General features: G+C 42.7%; 1 protein-coding gene across 5 annotated transcripts in view; it reads left to right on the top strand.

Annotated features, from left to right (window-relative positions):
- Dgcr2 (DiGeorge syndrome critical region gene 2) overlaps positions 1-22360 on the top strand; it is a 62981-nt gene that overhangs the window by 8651 nt on the left and 31970 nt on the right. The window lies entirely within an intron of this gene.

The following is a 22360-nucleotide window of genomic DNA, read 5'->3' as shown; positions in this document are numbered from 1 at the left end:
ATAGTCTTTGTAGCTGACTTTTGCAAAACATATGTTCTAGTCTAGATTGACTTGCTTCCTTTCAAGGTCCTGGGTCTGAACCATACATGGGTGTAAGGAGGATAATAGTTAGAACCCACCTCTTAGGAGGGAGGCAGAGGGTTCTCCTCTTGTTCCCGCCCAGTGTTGTGAGGGAGAGTCTGTGCATTGTGGGCTTCTTCTTTGATGCAGGGTAAACCTTTCAGTGATGATGAGGAGAGGCAGAGTGTGGGCTTGACTGGTCTAAACTCTTTTTTCTATTATTTTGTTTTTGTGGTGCCAGGTAAATCAACCCAGGGCCTTGTGCATGCTAGGAAAGTACTCTACCACTGAGCTTTATCTCTAGCCCCCAAATTTCCCTTAAGAAAATGAATGTTTAATCTTAGTTGTTTGAAGATATTACATGTCAGATACTGTTCTAATACTAATGTATGTGATAACTTTCAAGTGGTCCCTGGAAGACTGTATTAGCCCAATTTTATAGACAGAGAAACTAAAATAGAGAACTTTAATAAGGCTAAGTGACCTAGATGAGATTTAATTCTGGGAACCCGGCTGCTTTGATCGTTATTCACCTATATAGGGAGTGCAGCATTATTAATTTTTTTTTGCTTTGCTAACACTGTTTAAGCTCTCATTGGGAAAGAAAGTTATGCCATAGTTTCAGCAGTAGCTTTCTTTCTTCAGGGTGATTTCAGCATTCATAGTTAAGAAAACTTGCCTTCCCAGCAGGGCCAACAGTCCAAGAATTCTGGTCCTTTTCCCTGCCCATTGCTGGTCCCTAAAAGAGGCTCAGGCCACCTTGAGAGTGGCCTTAAGGAAGTCACTTGCCTCTCTCTGGCCTAGTTCATAGATAGTATGTATACCAGGTAGTGCCCTAGCATTGATGGCAGGTGGTCTCTGTTTGTGGGTTCTCATACTATAGAGCTGATCTAGCTGTGCATTTTGTCTTGACAGTGATGGCAGGTCTTCTTAGAGATGACAGCAATCCAGTAGTTGATTTTCCCCTTGTGGAACCTCTGACTATTGGAGAGTTCCTTTGGTGGGTTTTTGATTCTGAAATATTTAGGACCCAATATTTAGGATCCAATAAAGAGCCCATGACCAAGCAAACGGTTTCTTAGGTGTGCAGCTCTGTCATTTGTTCACTGCCTATGCTTATATGTGCTGAGGATGTCATGAGCCTGCAGAGCACACACCTGTGAAGCTGGGATTGAGGTCCCAGCAACTGCAGAAGGATGCCTGAGTGCGGTTATTCTGTGACAGCTTTGGTTTTGTTTCTGGCTTGACTTACCAACTAACTTACAAAGTTCAGTGGAGGCAGGTCATATTTTGCCATGGCAGTCTTTGGCAGGACAAGCCAGGGCACAGGCTGGAGGTGATAGCTTGGGAACCTGTGGCTATGGACATAGAGGGCTTTGTGCAAGTCTGTCAGAGGAGGATAGAAAGTTACAGTTTGCTTCCTGTTATACATAGCATAGCCGCCACAACTTGGGGAAGAAGGGGTTTATTTCCCCTTACAGATTATAGGCCTTCATGAGGAGGTGCAGGGCAAGAACCTGGAGGCAGGAGTGGACTTGCTTCCCCCTAGCTTTCTTACAGAGCCTAGTCCCACTTGCCTTAGGCATGGCACTGCCCACAATGGGTTGGTCTCTTCTGCATCAATTAGTAATCAAGAAAATGTTCTACATGCCCACAGGTCAAGTTGAAAAAACTATGACAAGTTATGCCAAGGTCTTTCTTATTCTGGTCAATGGCTGGTGGTTGTGGATTCAAAGCATGTACTCTGAAGCTACATTGCCCGGGGTCAAGGTGGTCTTAGTGCTTTAGGGTCTCCTCTTCCTCTCATATTTCCTGTCCCTTCCCCTTCTCCTTTTTCCTCTCCTCTCTCAGTGTCCCTGTCCTTCTCCCTCCTTTCCCCATCTCTCCCTTTTTCCCTTCCTTCCCACCTCTCTAGATTACTTTTGTGCCTCATCTTCCTCACTTTGAATGTAAGCATCATAATATAGATTCTTGGAGACGTAAAGATTAAAATGGGTGAGGAAATATTCTAAAAAGTATCTGATGTAAAGCAAGTGCTTTACACAGATCATCTTTTGGTATTATTCACGGGTAGATTTGAAGGAGTCTAGGGAACCCTTTAGTCTGGGAGCCAGATGGTGTGTGCCTGCAAGTTAGCGGGGGCCTTCCTCTAGGAGGCCTCAGAGCTTAGTGCAGTGGTTTTCAATCTTGCCGCACATATAGCAACCACTGCAGGATTTTCTATGCTATCACATTTTCTTTTTCACCTTGTGTTCTTTATGTTTTCACATTATTTTAGTTATTTCTGAGAATTTCATGTGTGAATACTGTATATCATTTTTACCTTACTCTCTCCCTCCAACTCCTGTGTTTTCACTTGAAATTCCTGACCTCTTTTTCTTGATTATTATTACATATATTGCATATGCATATATATACATAAATACAACCTGCTGAGTCATTTAGTGTTGCTGTCTGTATATGTCTGTGTGCTGACTGTTTGCAGTTGAATAGCCTATCGGGGGCTCACCTGGAAAAGAAGAATGATTTTTCTTCTCTTAGCAACCATTATTTGCCTGTAGCTCTTCCTGTAGGTGTGAGGCCTTGTGAGACTTGCCTCATCCATGATGGATGTCAGTTGGCAGTCTTTATGCAGATCTTGTTTGAGCAAATATATTGTTAAGACTTCATGGGTACAGCTCCCTGTCGTAGAAGATACTATCTTGCAGTGGATATACTGGCCTTCTGCCTCTTGCAGTTCTTCTTCCCCACTCCACCCTCTTTTAGGTCTGCGACTTCTGCGTGTTCCTACAATTGTAAGCCTTAATTGTAGGAGTTGTGCATCCACTGGGGATGGACACCCCTCACTCAGTTGTTCTCTGCATTTTGACATGAATTCCTTCAGTGCAGTTAAACTGCTGTTGGTTACTTCCGAGATACAAGTGCCACTATTGCACCCTTGGGGCTACCTTGCCATGCAGGTCACTACTGTGTTTACAGCATTCCCAGCCGGCTAAGACTGTTGCTTGCTTTTCTCCTTTGGCAGCTTATGTAACACCTTTGGATATTAGCTAGTCCTAAGGGAGGAGGATTCAAGGTCAGTTCCAGCTCAGCTTGTCTACCTTATGCATATAAAATGTATGGTGCCTTCACCAATAAGGGCTTAACTTTCAAGTACTGGGAGGCAACCAAGGGTAACAGCAATATCCAGCATTGTTTTGGGAGTCAACTTAGACTCCCCTAACCAGTAATTTGAAGGGAGGTTTCTCTTGCCTGGTACTATGGTTTTTGTTAGTCTATGGCTCTTGGGAAGAGCATTACCACTCCAAGTACTACTATAAACTCATTTGGTTTATATAATATGCACACATTTTTAAATAAATACAAAACATATCTTTTTTTTCACCTTTTTGAGACAGGGTCTCTCTGCAGTCCTGGTTGTCCTGGAGCTCACTATGTAGTCCAGGCTGTAGTCCAGGCTGGCCTCATTCACACAGACCCACCACTGCCTTTTGTTTTGTTTTGCTTTGTTTTGTTTTGGGTTTGGGTTTGGGTTTTTGTTGTTGTTGTTGTTTTTGTTTTGTTTTGTTTTTGTTTTTTCGAGACAGGGTTTCTCTGTGTAGTCCTGGCTGTCCTGAAACTCACTGTGTAGACCAGGCTGGCCTCAAACTCATAAATCCACTTGCCTCTGCCTCCCAAGTGCTGGGATTAAAAGCATGTGCCACCATGCCCAGCCCACCATGCCTTTGTCTCCAGTTTATCCTTGCTCTTCTTTATCCCTCCTCCCTTTGTATTTCCTTCGCTTTCATTTCCCCAGATAACCCCCCCTTTTCCCATTCTCCCTCTATGATCTTACTTCATTTCTGTTCCCCTCCCTTTTCTGTGGTTACTCCAGGCTATACACCCACTTTTAAAGATTTAGAACCAAATCTGCAAATAAGAGCAAACCTGCAGCCACTCCACTTCTCACAATGCTAGGATTATTCACAGTGACAGGTTTTTACTCATTAACACATTTTGTATGTGTGTGTGTGTGTGTGTCCCCTGTGCCTGGAGAGGCACAGAGTGGGCACTTAGAAACCAGTTTTTCAGCGGCTGGAGAGATAGCCTAGCAGAGGACCCAGGTTCAATTCCCAGCAACCATACGGCAGCTCACACCCGTCTGTAATTCCAGTTTCAGGGCTTCTGACACACTCAGACATCCATGCAGGCAAAACACAAATGCATGTAAAATGAAATTTGTATATATGCATGTACATACACACACATATTAAAATGACTTTTTAACATAAAGGACAGGACAGTAGTTCCTTTAGCCATTTGCCTTACAGCTGCCCTAATGGAAGTAGCGAGGAGGATGAGATCCTTGTAGTCATCCTGTAGGGATGGGTGTTGGATGAGAGAGGAGGCAGAACCATGAGGTTGGGCCTTATGTTTGGTGAATCTTGCTTCTTGGGTATTAGCTATATTGAGAGACAAAGAGCGAGTGCTTCTTGCCTGTGTGGATCCTTCCTAAAGCTTACCAGCCACCCAGTCTAGGGTACAGGTGAGGTGTCCCAGAGAACTTGGGAATAGAGTTGACTACATGAGCTGGGCAGCTCATACGTACCTTGGTTGGGGGCTGGCTTAATGTGAAGCTGTACTCTCCCTCTTCATTTCTGTCCCTCTTCTGCTCAGTGAAGCTGTTACTTCAGTTACCCTGAGCTGCTTCTCCTACCTCCACACTCCTTGCTCCCTCTCTGCTGCTTTCTGCATAGGCTGGCTTTTTTGCTTCTGTCAGCCATCATTTTACTCAGATTGTCTATCTCTCTTAGCTGGGGGCTGCTTCCTGTTGGGCAGAACAAAGCTGAGTGTGGGGCTAGGTGAGTCAGCTGGCTTGAGAGTATACTCAGGAGTGTCCTGAAGGAACTTTAGGAGATCATAACTATACATGTGGAAGAGTGTGTGTGGGGGGCATGTGTGGTGTGAACAGATGAATATAAAAGCCAAGGATCAAGTTCAGCTGTCACTCCTTAGGCAACCCCATCTGATGGTGTATGTTTGTGTTCCTATGCGTATATGTGGACATGGGTGCATGTGCACATGTGTGCAGGTGTGAAAACTAGAGATAACTATCCTTCAATTCACTCTCCATCTTGGTTTTAAAGCAAGGCCTCAGTGTATTCATAACACTTGGACTTGGTTAGATAGGCTGGCCAGCAAGCCCCATAGAGTCCTGTCTTCACTTTTCCTGTGCTAGGGGTTAGGCACATGCCACCACACCAGTTTTTAAATAGATTCTGGGACCAAACTCAGATCTTCATGTGCTCACTAAAAGCTGTTTCTTGACTGAGCCATTTCCATAGCCCCAAACTGGTTTTGTGAGTTTTTCACTTGCCTGGGACTCACTCCCTTAGGCCAGCCAGGTGTCCACTTCTGCCTTCCTCCCCTGTACTGTGGTTACAAGCTCATATTACCACAGCCGGGTTTGTTTGTTTTAGGGTTTATTGTTTCAAGACAGGGTTTTACTGTGTAGCCCTGGCTATCCTAAAACTCATTCTGTAGACCAGGCTGGTTGAGAACTCACAGAGATCTGCGCTGGGATTAAAGGCATGCATCACTATGCCCAGTTAGCCATAACTTTTTTGCTTGCTAGTTTTGTTTTATAGATTTATTTTATTATTTTGTTTATATGAGTACACTGTCGCTGTCTTCAGACACAACAGAAGATGGCATTGGCTCCCATTACAGATGCTTGTGAGCCATCATATGGTTGCCGGGAAGTGAACTCAGGACCCCTGGAAGAGCTGTCAGTGCTCTTAACTGCTGAGCCATCCCTCCAGCCCCCTCAACTGGTTTTTAAAAGTGGTTCTGGGAATTGAACTCAAGTCCTTGCATGGTAAGCTTTTTACCAACTGGTTTTTAAATTTGTTTTATGTGAAACAAGGTCTTACTTTGCAGCCCAGATATCCTAGAATTCACTGCATACCATAGGCAGGACTTGAACCATGGTGATTCTCTTGCCTTAACCTCCCAAGTGAGCATATGCTGCCACACCCAGCCCTTTTGCTTTTTTTGTTTGTTTGTATGTTATTGTTTGTTTTTAATATTTACTTTTGTTTATGTGTATCTGTACACAGGTGTCCCTGGAGATCAGTAGAGGGTATCACTTAGATTTTAATCAGAAGCAGAAACAGGTAGACACTCAGGACCAGCATGCTGATGACATGCATTGCCTCCTGCGTCACAATTTCAAAACCAGGTGATAGTACTGGGTAGTTGAGGAGTGCAGAATCCTTCTGCCTAAAGATAGGTACCTTGTCATTGGGCTGAAACCCTTCGGTGTCCATAGTTACCAAAGGGTGTGCACTAATGCTTTACAGTTCTTCTGGCCTGGGTGGTCAGCTCAGGGTAGTTCATCAGTGGCTTCAGCCTGTGGTATTACCACAGTGTCTTTGTGTGTCAATCTTGGGAGACTTTCTCATAATTTTAACCTCGCTGTCATCTTATGTAGACTTTGTATGTTTGGAACCATGTGGTTATATTATCTCGGAAGACATTTCTGTGAAAGTAAAGGGTGAGAAAAGGGTATTTTACTCCCCAGCACCCAGCAGAGTCAGGAAGCTTATGCATTCCAGGCCAGCCCGGGCTATGTAGTGACAGACTGCCACTGAAAACAAGTATTTTTATGCCTGGGGAAATGGCTCCATTGGTAAAATGCTGGCTAAGCAAGTTTATGGACCTGAGTTTAATCCCTAGCAAGCACATGAAAATTGTGAAGAACAGCGTGGGTCAGCTGTGAAAAGTGAAGAAAGGTCTTGGAGTTTACTTGCCTGCTCAGCTTGCTGAATTGGTGAGCTTCGGGTCAGCAAGGGTTCCTGTCTTTAAAAAAAAAAAAGTGAGAACAGTTGAGCGAAACACCTAACATTGCTTTCTGACCTTTGCACAAATACATATGCATGTGTGCACATGCAAGTGCACACACACACACAGACTGTTGGGGGCTTTTAAACAATGTTTGTGTGGAGACCAGTTTTTGGGAAGCAGTTCTTTCTCTCTCCTCCTGCCTTGTTTTGTGTTTGAGACAGGGTCTTCCTGTATAGACTAGGAGGCATGGAACTCATTCTGTAGACCAGGCTGGCCTGGGGCTAGTGAGGCCTCTTCTACCTTGTTTTTGAGAGAGAGTCTTTCCTTGTTTCTTCCAGAGCTTCATATGTGATCCAGCTTTCTTCTCTCTGTCTCCATCTCTCCTGGGCTTGCTGGGATTACAGTTGCAAACTATGCTTGGCAGCTTTTTTTTACCTGTTCAGGGATCAGGCTTAGATGTCAGGCTTGTGTAGCAAGAGTTTTGTCTTGTTATTTATTTACTTATATTTTTTACTTGCAGACCATGCTTAAGAAAGGGTATTTTAAAAGGAAATAAGTCCTGTAACTAAAGGTAAAACATGATTTAAAACAAAACAAAAAACCAGAAAGTAACTATAAAGATGATTAGAACACACACACACACACACACACACACACACACACACACACATGCACACACACACACATGCATGCACGCACAAACACGCACACACACAAAGACATAAAATTGTAGCTAAATGCTGTTACATGTTGTATTTCACAGTTGCAGTGTGAGGTGGGACTTAACCCTGTTTTATAGACCAGCAGAGTCTTAGAATAAATTACTTTGCCAAGGTTACATAGCTCCAGAGCTTCACCTCGTAAAGTAGAGCAAGTATTTGGAGTCTAGGTAGCCTGACATTAACACTTTGATATGTGCTGCTCTAGTGGGGACCTTTGGCTCTGTCTTGTCTTGTACCTTTCCACCTTGAGTCTCAGCCCCACATTTTCCTGCTAACCATCATCACAATCCTATCTGTCCTTACTGTTCCCTTTTGCTGCTGTGCCCAGCACTACCCTTCGGGAATTCCCACACTCAGCCTGTCAGGAGCTGAGCACATTCCCCCTCACCTGTCCTACAGTCTGTATTGGGCCTAGCTGCTTCTGACTTTGTCCCTCTGCCTCCACATCATGTCTGAGCATCCCACACTCTGTTAAGCACTTTGGGTGCACAGCCTAGATAAACAGACACACACACACACATATATACACACACGCACACACACATACATAAATACACACACATATGTATATATACATGTATGTATGTATGTATGTATGTATGTATGTATGTATGTATGTGGTCCTGACTTCCACCCTCCACTACCAGGGAGGAGGGAGAATTTTATTGGTGGTTAGCCTTGGCTACAAAGTCAAAACCTCTATGTCAACAACAAAAACCTCTGTCTCAACAACAAAACCTTACCTGTAGGACTTTGAAATCTTTCCATATCTTGAATTTGCTTTTGGGAGTCAGGTAATTTGTCTACCATTCCATTTGGAAAGTTGGTCCTCAGAAGCATGTGGGGACCTCATTTCTTTTTCTCTAAATAAGGATAGTACTTAAAAAGTACTGTAGAAGGCTGTTTACTAGATACGGTGGAGCAAAGTTTAGTTTTCTTGTTTTTATTACATTTACATGATTGTGTGTATGTCCCTGCATGTGCCCATGTGTGCCTGTGTGTGTGTGTGTGTGTGTGTGTGTGTGTGTATGTGCTTTTACCCACTGAGCCAGCCTAAAGTTAAGTTTTCTTGAGATCAGTGTCTCATGTAGCCTCAAACTCAGCTATGTAGCTGTGGTGGTTTGAATGAGAATGGTCCTTATTGGCTCATATATATAAAGTTTTATTGTAGTATGATGAGAAAAGTTACATGATTTAAATTTATCTGAATTTGTTAACATTTAAAAACATATTTTAAGTAAATAGAATTAAATCACATTCTTGTTTTCCTTTTGTACCACAACTCCTCCCAGAGACCCCCTTTCAATACCTACAATATCTTTTTTAATCATATTTTTTAAAATTTATAAAATATTATAACAATAAAAGTGAGTATTATAAAAGTTGTTTGATATAAAACAACAATCAATTTAACAGTCTTATGTAGATGCTTTTCTACAGCAATACTGAAAATGCAAATGTTTTTTGCAATATAAATTTTAAATAACTCCAAATGTATTAACTATATATTTCAGAATAATACATTACTACTAATATCTTCTTAAAGGAACATAAATATATAAAGTGTTTTTGTTTGTTTTATATTTAGTAGAGCTTAAGATCTTGGCTCTTACTGTGGTAACTTGATACAAGAGTTACAAACATCAAGCAAAGCATTCAATCTCACACTTTGTTGTTCTCTTATAAGCCCCCTCCCAATTTAATTGTCTACATTACTTTTGGGTATATAAGTACTTTTAAAATATGTAAGCTGTTCTGAAAACCATAGTATACTGTAAAAACATGAAATAAGCAATACTATTAATAAAGAGGCTGAGATAGGAGAAGCAAGATCTCAAGACCATTATGTTGTACGCAGTAAGACACTGTCACGAACAAACAAGCTGAAAGTGTATATGGATTATATAATATTGGATCTATTTCTCCAATTACCAAATTAGACCATTGGATGACAACCAACAAATTTGTAATTCCTCATATTTTTGGATTTCAATTGCTTAGGATATATTGGTAATATTAATTTTCATATTAAGATATTAAGAAAAGGTAATTGTCACTTCCTGTTTTTGTTGTAAGAGATAGAATTAGATTTGTGTGGATTTGTTGAAAGATTACTTTCTTGCTTCTAGGGTATAGTTTTGTTCCTTACGTTGATGTTTTCCATCTATTATCCTTTATAGAGCTGGATTTGTGGAAAGATATTGTGTAAATTTTGTTTTGTCATGGAATATCTTGTTTTCTCCATCTATGGTAATTGAGAGTTTTGCTGGGTATAATAGCCTGGGCTGGCATTTGTGTTCTTGTAGGTCTGTATGACATCTGCCCAGGATCTTCTAGCTTTCACAGTCTCTGGTGAGAAGTCTGGTGTAATTCTGATAGGCCTGCCTTTATAAGTTACTTGACCTTTTTCCCTTACTGCTTTTTTTTCCCCCGGTTTTTCGAGACAGGGTTTTTCTGTGTAGCCCTGGCTGTGCTGGAACTCACTCTGTAGACCAGGCTGGCCTTGAACTCAGAAATCCGCCTGCCTCTGCCTCCCAAGTGCTGGGATTAAAGGCGTACACCACCAACACCAGGCTCCCTTACTGCTTTTAAAATTCTTTCTTTGTTTAATGCATTTGATATTTTGATTATTATGTGACGGGAGGAATTTCTTTTCTGGTCCAGTCTATTTGGAGTTTTGTAGACTTCTTGTATGTTCATGGGCATCTCTTTCTTAGGTTAGGGAAGTTTTCTTCTATAATTTTGTTGAAGATATTTACTGGCCCATTACATTGGGAGTCTTCACTCTATTCTATACCTATTAATTATCCTTAGGTTTGGTCTTCTCATTGCGTCCTGGATTTCCTGGATGTTCTGGGTTAGGAGCTTTTTGCTTTTTGCATTTTCTTTGACTGTTGTGTCAATGTTTTCTATGGTGTCTTCAGCCCCTGAGATTCTCTCTTCTATCTCTTGTATTCTGTTGGTGATGCTTGCATCTGTGACTCCTGATTTCTTTCCTAGGTTTTCTATCTGCAGGGTTGTCTCTCTTTCTGATTTCTTTATTGTTTCTATTTCCATTTTTAGATTCTGGATGGTTTTGCTCATTTCCTTCACCTGTTTGATTGTATTTTCCTATAGTTCTTTAAGGGATTTTTGTGTTTCATCTTGAAGGACTTCTAGCTGTTTACCTGTGTTCTCCTGTATTTCTTTGAGGGTGCTATTTGTGTCTTTCTTAAAATCCTGTATCATCACCATGAAAAGTGATTTTATATCTGAATCTTGCTTTTCTGGTGTAATGGTGTGTCCAGGGCTTGCTATGGTGGGAGTATTGGGTTCTGATGATGCCAAGGAACCTTGGGTTTTGTTGCTTATATTCTTATGCTTGCCCCGCATCATCTAGTTATCTTTAGTGCTAACTGCCCTTGCTAAATCTGACTGGAGCCTGTCCTTCCTGTGATCCTGGTTGTGTCAGAACTCCTCAGAGTCAAGCTGTCTCTGTGATCCTGTGATCCTGTGATCCTGTGACCCTGGGCTTGTCAGAGCACCCAGGAGTGGAGCTTCCTCTGGGTGTTGGCTGGCTCATATAGTTTAATACTTGGTTTCAGTTGGTAGAAGGGCCGTTTTAGGAAGGACTGAGAGGTGTGGCCTTTTGGAAAGGTGTGTCACTGGGGTAGACATCGAGGTTTCAGAAACTGTACCACTGCCTCCTGTGTTGTCTCAACATGCACACTCTCAGCTACTGCTCCAGCACCATTCCTGCCTGCCTGATGGCAGTGCTCCCGACCCTGATGGTCAGAAGTAACTCACACTGTGAGCCTCCATTAAGCTCTTCTGTAAGCTGCCTTGGTCATGGTGTCTCTTCCTAGCAACAGAAAAGTCACTAAGATACCTGACCAGATGGCTTCTGAATTTATTCAGCTTCAGGTTTAGTTGGGTACTGACCACCCTAGCCAGAGCGTTACTGGAGAGAGAGCAGTGAGCCATGTTCTGCAAAGCCCTGAGCTCTGGTTTCCCTTTGCTTAGGGGACCTTTTTAGAGCATTCTCCTCTTCCAGGGTCATTGCTAGCAACAGAACACTTGGGACTTGAGTAACGAGCAGTGTTTGAGTGAGTTCTTCTCAGCCCTCAGGGACTGCCAGGAATGGCCACCTCCATGCATCTCAGATCAAGGAGTGCGGCCGAACAAGATATGGTCATTGCCATGTAGTCTTGAGCTGAAGCTAGTCTTAGATGGGTTTCTGGTGCCCCTTTCTTTCTTTTTTTGTCTTCTGGTTTTCGAAACAAGGTTTCTCTATGTAGCTCTGGCTGTTCTGGAACTCACTCTGTAAACCAGGTTTGTCTCCAACTCAGAAATCCACCTGCCTCTGCGCTGGGATTAAAGGCGTGATTAAAGGCGTGTACCAGGGGCCAGGTAATTGCATGTGGCAGTGACCAAAAAGGAGCTACAGGATTGCAGAGTTGTAAAGACTGCCAAACCAGGCCTAAGAAGATAGTAGCATTCTTGGGGCAAGGGTGTAAATTTCCCTGAGCTCTCATGAGAGCACAAATGGTACTTTTGAAGGTCGTGGGAAGTTTTGTAAACATCACAAAGGTCTGGTCATGGTTGTCCTCCCTTCTTGGCTCTGTCTTCCCTGGCATGTGTTGGACAAGCATTCTGATACATTTTTCCCTTGGTAGCTGTAGTCCTTCTTGAAGCCAGACCATATTTTATGAAACAGCTAGGCTCAGTCCCTCTGTGCTGCACACCAGTGGCCACTGCTTCTTTATTGTGCCTTTTCTTGCTGATTGGTTCTTGTCTAGGCTGCGCTGTTGATTGTAGGACTGCCCTTGGCAGTGTTGCTGGTGGCTTAGATACTGGCCTGTCTGAGGCCTTGTTCGGGCTCTTCTTCACTCTTAACTTAGGATAGGATCTATTTTGTATCTTAGTTACCTACTGTTAACAGTGGTTTGTGTCTCTTCTTGATGATGTCCACAGGAAAAACTGGAATAGTGTGGCCAAATGGAAAAGAAGTCCTTTCAGAGCCTTTCTGCTCTGCTGCTGGTGTGGAGTATGGTCCTGGAAAAAAATACCTTTTTTTCTAGAAGCTTCTGGGACAGATTGAGAGCCTTTGTGAAGCCGCTAGGACAGCTGCTAGCTCAGTCTAGAGCAGGATGATGGGCAAAGGACAGACCTGCGAGGGCACTCACGCTTCCTGGTCTTGAGGCACAAGTTGTGCATGGCCCTTCTCCAGGTGTCCTCATTGTCTCAGGGCACTCAGGTGGCCTATGGAAGGAGGTAACCATCTCAGCATTTCTTTGCTGGAAATTGATGTCCTTTGTGATGTGAATGTGATGTGCACTTGTGCTAATGCTCCATCTTTTGCCTTTTGTAGGCAGATGTTGAAGAGAAATTAATTTCAAATGTTTTAGAAAGTATTCTAAATTCCTACAGACTTTTGAGACAGCTTAGTTTACAAAATTTAAAATGAGGCCAAGCCTTGCTGACAGAGAAGGTGATTCTAGAAAAAGAATCTTATCACTAAGACTTAGAAATTCCTATAGACACAAACTACAAACTCTCAATTTACACCCACAGCACAATGTATTAGTAGTACCTCTCCAAGTAACCATGAGGGCCACTAAGCTATCCCTGTCAGGATCCAGAAGGAAGATTACTCACTTCATAGTACCTTCTGCTGCTCATCTCATCACATGAACATGCTAGTGTTTCTGGAGCCTCCATGATATGATGTCATTATTCTTGAGGTTAATGAGGTAAGTGCTGGAGATCTCTCCTTGAAGACTTAAAAAATGTGGTACGATATACATCACATGACATTTATCATTTTAATTATTTTCACTTTTGCTGTCCTGAGGATTAAACCCAGAGGCCTTCCTCGTAAATTCTGGGAAGTACTTTGCCCTGAGCTACATTCCCATCCCTGACTGTGTTTTGTTTTGCATGTGTCTTTGTAGGTGTGTGACTAGGTACAGTTTGTGTGAGTATGGCCATAGGTATGCAAGTCAGAGGATCTCCTAGGTGTCTGTCCTAGCCTTCCACCTTGTTTGAGATAGGGTCTCCATTGTACCTGCCTAACTCCCAGGGAACCTCATGTCTCTCTGTCTGCCTCTTGCTTTGCTATAGGATCACTGGGGTTACAGAAACACGAGACTATAGGCAGCTTTTATGAGGGTTCTAGGGATTTGAACTCAGGTGCTTCATGCTTATATGGCAAGTGCTTCATACACGAAGCCATCTTTTCAGCCCCTTAACTGTTTTAAGCTTGTGGTTCAGAGGTATACAGTTCATTCAGATTATTATATAGCCACCACCACTACATATTCCTGGAGTTTTTTTATTATACCAGTCAGAAACTGTGTACCCACTAAATAACTTCTCCTCCCTTTTCCCCTAGCAACCACTAGTCAACTCTGTCTCTGTGGATTTGGGTATTCTGGAGATTTTACATAAGTGGAATCATGCCAGGCAGTGGTAGCTTATGCCTTTAATCCCAGCACTTGGGAGGCAGAGGCAGGCGGATTTCTGAGTTCAAGGCCAGCCTGGTTTACAGTGTGAGTTCCAGGATAGCCAGGGCTACACAGGGAAACCCTGTCTCGAAAAACCAACCAAACAAACAAACAACCCCCCCCAAAAAAAACAAAAAATACAAAAACAAAAAACAAAACAAAAAAAAGGAATAAATGGAATCATGCTGCATATGGTCTTCTGTGATTTGTTTCTTTGACTTAGCATATTTTCAGGTTCATCCACACTGTAATACATATACGTTATTATAACGAAGTAGTATTCTGCTGATTGAATATACCACACTTTTTCTCCATCCTTCAGCTGATGACTATGAGTTGCTTCCATAGTAAATGCTGATGTGGACTTTGGTACACAACTACCTGTTAGTCTCTGTTTTCAGTTCTCTTGAGTATATGTCTATGAGCAAAATTGCTAGTTGATATGTTAATTCTATGTTCCACAGATGCTGAGTCATCTTCTCACTACTGCAGTAGTAGTCTAAGGCTCATTCTCTACCCCTTGTCAGGACATTTTCACCTTAAGAAATAGTTGTTCTCATGGATATGAGGCCCTGTCTCACTGTAGTTTTGGCTTGTGTATCTCTGATGATTAATGTTACTGAGCATTTTTTCATTCATTGGTGAATCATATATCTTTTTGTTTTGATTTTTCAAGACAGGGTTTTCTCTGTGTAGCCTTGGCTATCCTAGTGTAGACCAGGCTGGCTTTGATTTCACAAAGATCCACCTACCTCTGTATCCCAAGTGCTGGGGTTAAAGGCAGTTATTTATATTTCCTTGGTGAAATAGCTTCATGGTTTTTTTAGTTTTGAGTTGGGCAGTTGGGTTTTTACGTTGTTATAGGAATTCTTTATACATTCTGAATATTAGTGCCTTATGTGATACTGAATTTAATATACTTTGTTCCATTCAGTCGTTATTTTCTGGTCTTTGGTTGTGTCCTGACCACAAAACTCTGTGAAGTCACCATTATATGTTTATTCTTTTGCCAACTGTTGCTGTTGGTCTTACATCTAGGACGTGGTTCCCAAGGCTGACATCATGACTGGTCCCCTATTTTCTAGGTATTTTATAGTTTTAGCGCTTATGGTAGAAGTCTTTGCTCCACTTTGTGGTAACTTTAATTTTTTTCAAAACCTTTTTTTTGGTTTCTCAAGTCAAGGTTTCTTTATATAGCCCTGGCTGTTCACGCCATAGACCACACTGTCCTCGAACTCAGAATCAGCCTGCCTCTGTCTCCCAAGTGCTAGGATTAAAGATATGTACCACTAGACACACTCAAAACCTATTTTTAATAATGGCAGTTATATGCTCTAACCTTCCTTTTAGCCCACACCCACCAGAGGTAGTGGAAAAGAATGGATAAGGGGGAAGTAGATCTGTTTAGAAAGGTTCTTTGGAGCAATTCTGTCTCTGTTGTTTGGAAATAGGCAGTTCAGTTCATAGGTTAGCAGGCAATGGCAGCTTGATCCACTCACAAACACTTCACAGATACACCAGGAGTCCAGTTTGGTAGTGTTAGGAAGGATAGCAACAGGCGCACGCCTTTAATCCCAGCACTTGGGAGGCAGAGGCAAGTGGATTTTTGAGTTCGAGGCCAGCCTGGTCTACAGAGTTCCAGGACAGCCAGAGCTATACAGAGAAACCCTGTCTCGAAAAAAAGCCAAAAAAAAAAAAAAAAATGTGTTGACAGGCCAGGTGGTGGTGGCACACAACTTTAATCCCAGCACATGGGCAGCAGAGGCAGGCAGATCTCTATGAGTTCAAGGCCAGCCTGGTCTATAGAGTGGGTTCCAGGACAGCCAGAGCTACACAGAGGAACTCTGTCTCAAAACAAACAAAACAAAATAAAAACAAAGGGGTGCGTGATAATGTCTCAGCTGTTGGTGCTGTGGGACTTTGTTGTAATGTGGCTCTACACTTGTATCATAAGGGCAGTAAACTGACAGCTGCCCTGCTCTTGTCTAGGAAGAGCTGACCTGCCTCATTCATGTCTATCAAGGAGAGACTCTAAGGCCTGGGTACCCAGGTTTTGCAGACCCAAATGCAAAGCAGGGGTGGCTTTTTGAGCAGCTTCCTGTGTGGCAGAAATTCATACTAGTTGCCTTTTGGAGAGACAACAGATCTTGAGAGAGAAGGGAAAGAAAATAGACATTCAGCTAACATCTAACTAGGCCCTGTGGAAGTCAGCAGACATCATTGTGAGTGATGCAAACTCCAAATGCTGGAATTCATTTGCATGGTTCAGTCCCACCCTCCTGGCTAAAACCAACACTCCTTACATTGTTGTTAGAAGGCAGGATTCCCACGCTCAACTGTTCAGGTGCTCCCAGCACAGCCCTGCCCTTCAGAAGGGGTCAGGAAGGAGTCTTCCTTCTTAACACTTGGTCATCCTCAAATGCTTGCATTCACTTGCATGCTTCATCGGCCCACCCTTCTGGCTAAAACTCCTTAAGTAGGAAGGTATTTGAGCAACACAGTTCATCAGATACTTGGAGTTAATACAACAGAGGTGGGAATATGTGCCTAACTCTAAGAGTGTACTAGTGCCTGCTTAAGACAAGCATACTTACTGAAAGATTAGGCTAAGAGATCCAACAGACCTCACTGGGGAGGTGAAGGAAGGGTTCTAAGAAGAGAGTGTGTTTTGAAACCTAAGATCCGATTAAGCCAGAAAAGGGCAGCTAGGTGTGTTCAGGACGAGGAAAACAAACGACTCTGCTGAAAGCTATCTGCTCCCCCACATTTTTTCTCTTTAAATAAAAGTTTAAAGAAGCAGTTTAAATTGTAGGAGGAAGAGGCCCTCTTCTCTGCACTGAAGAAGGAAGCACCGGTGCTAAGGCTGGGACCTTCCCTGGTTTTCATCCTGCCTCAGGTATACACACAGCTTCAGCATCAACTCCCAGTGTCCTGTGACAGGCAGTTTCCAGCTGGATTGCTGGAGCCTCAGGACTCTGCTAGAAGGAGTTTACATGCAAAAGTGAGAAAGCAGCCTTCCCCCCCTCCCAAGTTGTAAGTAGAGAGCAGCAAATAAAGCAGGATGTGTGTGTGGAGATATGGGGCTCTTTACCAGAGTAGGAATGCTGGCCTCAAACCAGTTGCTTTTAAAGGAAATACTAAGGATGTTGGGAAAGAAAACCTCAGGGGAAGACCATTTCCCAAAGTTCTTTGCTAATTTTTTTTTTTTCCTTTTTCTGATTTTAGTTTAGAACTAGTTTTTAACCACAAAAGCCTAGAATACCTAGAATGGCTTGGGAAGGAAGAGTAGAATATTTTAGGCACTTGACTTAATGCTTAGGGATGGTGACTTGAGGCCAGAAGAGATGCTCATATTATTAATTCCTCATTAAATAAAAGTGTTCAGCAGGGAGTCAGCCCTGCTGCTGTGACTGTGAACCTGGTCCCTGCTCTGGAGCTGTGGCAGTAGGAATTGTCCAGGTGAGGCAGCCACACGTAGAGGAGGTGATTGATCTTCATGATCTCCCTCAAGAACATTACAACACTGTACTGTTAGCTGCAGCACCAGTGCCTTCTCCTTGGTTCTTGTTTCCTGATTATGTAAACTGAAATTTCCTTTAGAGTAGTCTTTAAAATAGCCTATAATTGTGGTACAGTTATCTTACAATAAACTACACATATTTAAGACATGAGTTGAGAAGCCTCCTCCCCCCAAAGTCTAATAATTTATTTATTGCTCTTTCGTTTGTTTGGAGGGAGTTGTTTTCTGAGACGGGATCTCACTATGTACCTCTAGATATCCTAGAACTTACTATGTGAACCAAGCTAATCCCAAACTGACAGAAATTTGCTTGCCTCTGCCTCCCAAGTGCTAAGATTAAAGATCTGAGCCACTCCACGAAACTTCTTACTTTAAACACTTATCTTTGACTGGACACAGACTTAGAAGTAGACAGTCCCCAATTGGAGAGACAGCTGAGAAGTTAAGAATATGTATTGCTCTTGCAAAGGCCCGAGTTCAATTCCCAGCACCCACATTAGGCAGTGCCCAACTTCCTATAGTGCCAGGAGCTCTAATGCCTTTGGCCAACTTTCTGGGTTACTTGGATCATATTTGCATGCCCACACACAGATAAACAGATATAAACAGAATTATAAATAAAGTTTTCAGGAAGCTCAGGAAGGATAGATAGCCTTTATGTCTCTTGGCAGTCTGCTCCTGGTGTCTCCCTTTGGTGTTCCTCATTCTCTTAGCTAAAATGCTTAGCTTATTTTGCGGCCTCCTCATCTTTCTTAGTGCCTTGGAGCATTTGTGTGTGTGTGTGTGTGTGTGTGTGCATGTGTGCATTTTGGGTGCTTTGGTCTCACCGCCTTGGCTTAAGGGCTTCCTGACAACACTGGTGGACAGATGAGAAGGCTTTCAGGTGCTGCTAACTCTTGGGCCCCAGTCACTGGTACATAGACCTGTAGCAGCCCAGGAATCTCCTCTCCTCTTTCTGAACAGTAACCAAGATGAGAACACCCTGACTTGTGCTTCCTCTCTCCAGTTCTCCTTGGTCTAGGAAAGCTCCTCACTCAGCAGCAGGCACATCGCTGTGGGTCAGGACACCTTGCTTCATTGGAAAGCCTTATTCTTCCCATCACTGATGGGAACTGGGATCTCACAATCCTTCCACTTTTTACCCAGAGCAGCAGCAGCAATTTTGTGGCCACACAAAAGTACAAAGCTTGAGTTCATTATCTACTTAGTTTCTGAATATCTGGAAAGGAAATATTCAGCTTTGTCTTGGCCCAGCCTACTACCTAGGAAGTACTCCATAAAAGAACAAGTTTTGATGTGTGTAGTGTGTTCATTGTGTGCACATTTGTGTGTGGGTACATTTTCCCAAACGTCTTTTGGTCATGGGATCTTTTTTTTTCTTTTTTTTTAAAATTCTCTCTCTTTCTTTGTGTGTGTGTGTGTGTGTGTGTGTGTGTGTGTGTGTGTGTGTGTATACATACATCCTATATCCTATTGGTTTGATGTCTCTGGAAATTTCATTGTTCACTGAGTTGAATTTTTTATTTTTAGATTTATTTTATTTATTTTATGTGTATGAGTACACTGTAGCTGTATAGATGACCGTGAGCCATCATGTACGTGTTTGCTGGGAATTGAACTCAGGACCTCTGCCGGCCCTGCTTGCTCCAGTGTAATTTGCTGTAGCTGTCTTCAGATGCACCAGAAGAGGGTGTCAGATCTCATTACGGGTGGTTGTGAGCCACCATGTGGTTGCTGGGATACGAACTCAGGACTTTCGGAAGAGCAGTCAGTCCTCTTACCCGCTGAGCCATCTCTCCAACCCCTGGTCATGGGATCTTATCACTGTAATTAAGACAATGACTTTTTCCTTTCAAAATAAAAAAAAAGGTTGCTCCTTTGCCATCCAGTTTATATTATTTCTAATATGAAATGCAGCCAGGTATTGGTGGTGTACACCTTTAATCCCAGTACCTGGCACTCAGAAGGCAGAAGCAGGTCAAAAACCAAAATCAAACAAAAGTTGTCATTTTTTTCCTCTGGGACTACAGCCTATACATTTACACCTGGCTTTCTCAGTTCTTAATCAGTTCAATTGCCATGTAACTTGGAGTCTTTTCTTTTCTTTTGGTGTTTAAGGCTCATAGGATTGATTAGATTTGTAGATTGGTTATGGTTTTCATCAAATTTAATTATTTTTCATGTCGCTTAAGCTTTGCTTGTTAAAGAAAATTTCTTGTTAGTGTAGGGGAAGTGTGAACATCTTTCCTGGTGCATGAACGGCAGGGACCTGTAGAGGCAGGCTGTCTCCTTCCCACTAAGCCATCTTGTTGGTTTCTTGTTCCCTCCTTGTGGTCTTTTTCTTTTCTGTTTCTTGGTTCTGATGCTCTACAGAGACATCCCATTTCCGCATCCTGTTCTCTTGGTAGTAGGTTTGTTCTCTTCGTAGTTTCCACATCTCGGCTTTTGTTTTAGTTTGAGCTTCTTGAGCACTTGCCAGGATATTAGTGTTTTGAAATGCCTATTCATTCAGTCATAAATACCATGTCATTTTATTTTTAAGATTTCTTTTATTTGAGGGCTGTAGAGGTGGCTCAGTGGTTCAGAGTGCTAACTGCTCTTTCAGAAGACACTAGGTTTGCTTCCTAGCACAAGCATGGCGGCTTACAACAGTTTGAGGGAGGCTAGCACCTCCTTCTGACCTCTACAAGGCATCATTCAGGCATGGAGTACACAGACATCCATGCATGCAGCCAAAACACCTGTGTTCATGAAATAAAATAAAACTTAAATTTAAAAAAAACAAAGTTAACGGGCTGGAGAGATGTTGCAATGGTTAAGAGCACTTGTTATTCTTGCAGAGGACCCAAGTTCAATTCCCAGCATCAATACAGTGGCTCATAACCATCCATAACTCCAGCTCCAGGGATCCAATGACCTCTTCTGGCCTCCACAGACTGCATGCAAATGGTCCACAGCCATATACCCACACACAAAGTAAAAATTAAAAAAGAAAAGACAGAATTAACTACAGTGGCATAAGTTCTACACCCTAGCTAGGGATCCATTTCCTAGACATGTGAGGGCATATGCGAGCCTTTATGTGGGAATCAAACCCAGGTCCTCCAGAAGAACAGTGTTCTTGGGGCCTGGAGAGAAGGCTCAGTGGTTAAGAGCACTGACTGCTCTTCCAAAGGTCCTGAGTTCAAATCCTAGCAACCACACGGTGGCTCATAACCACCTGTAATGAGATCTGACGCCCTCTTCTGGTGTGTCTGAAGACAGCTACAGTGTAATTATTTACAATAATAAATAAATCTTAAAAAAAAAAAATGAAGTGTTAACCAGTGAGTCATCTCTTCAGCAACCTCTACCTCTTTTAAAGGAAATCTTTATTACATTTAAACTTTTTGTATGTTGGGGGTATATGTATGTGTGTAGGTGCACGCATGCCATGGTGTATATGTGGAGGTCAGGGAATGACTTGCAAGAGTCAATTCTTTCCTTCTGCCATGTGGGTTCCAAGGATCAAACTCAGTCATCAGACTTACCAGCAGGCCACCTTACCCACCTAGCCACCCCACTGCTCTTCATATTCTTTGTCAAAAGATGAAGCCTTGCTGGGCGGTGGTGGTGCCCGCCTTTAATCCCAGCACTTGGGAGGCAGAGGCAGGTAGATTTCTGAGTTCAAGGCCAGCCTGGTCTACAGAATGAGCTCCAGGACAGCCAGAACTATGAGAAACCCTGACTCGAAAAACCAAAAAAAAAAAAAAAAAAAAAAAAAAAAAAAAAAAAAGATGAAGCCTTAAGCCCAGTTGCTAATCTTGGATAAAATTCTCTATAAAACGGCATTGTGGCCTTAGGAGATATCTCAGTCAGTAAAGTCTTTTCTATGCAAGCATGAGGGCCTGGGTTCAATACTTAGTACCCATGGTACATATTTACTGTCTTGGGTGCTTGGGGAGGCATAAACAGGTAGCCCTGGGGCTTGCTGGCTAGCCTTACCCTAAATAGCCATCTCAGGCCAATGAGTAACTGCGTCTCCAAAAACAAAGTGGACAGCACCTGAGAAGAATACATAATCCAAATAACAACAGCAGACAACTTGTATGGAAAGTGAGACAGGCTAGGGCTCAAGCTCGGGAGGGTGCTTGCCCTACTGTATACAAGGCCTGGGCTCCACATGGTGAGAGTGTCTCCAAAGGAAAGGGGCATGAGGGGAGAATAAAGGGAAAGTCAACCCTGGGGAAGAGTTGGCACTTGGCTCTAGTGTAGTTGCTGCCTCCTCTTGAAGCCTGTGTTTTGCTGAGTTTGTTAGCATTTTCATCTTGTCAGAAACCACTGCCAGCTTTACCTTACTCAAACACATCTTTTTATGTTACTGCCTTAGTAACCTGACAGCCTGCAACTTCTGACAGCTGGGTTTCCACATTTTTGAGTGGCCTCATCTTGTCACACATCACCTTGACAAGCCCTCTTGTAAGCCCTTATTTTCTTGCAGTGTTGTTGCTGTTACACCACACAGAATATACCAAAGTATCGCCTTTCTAGGAAACCCTGTTCAAGTTCCACCTTTTTAGAAAGATATTCCAGAGTCCCTTGGCTAGAGATGGTTCTGTCCTTCACCTTATTTTGACATGCTGTTTAAATGTTCTGTATATTCTGATGTAAGATTATAACCATTTTCCTCTGTTTTGGGAGCATGCTCAGACACTGCTATGGAAGCAGTTCATGGGCGGCCCATTCAGCTCCTAGACTACTGTTCCAGG

The sequence above is a fragment of the Mastomys coucha genome, unplaced genomic scaffold, assembly GCF_008632895.1.
Source record: "Mastomys coucha isolate ucsf_1 unplaced genomic scaffold, UCSF_Mcou_1 pScaffold12, whole genome shotgun sequence".
In the NCBI taxonomy this organism is placed as follows: Eukaryota; Metazoa; Chordata; class Mammalia; order Rodentia; family Muridae; genus Mastomys; species Mastomys coucha.
This window is presented reverse-complemented; position numbering and strand designations above follow the sequence as displayed.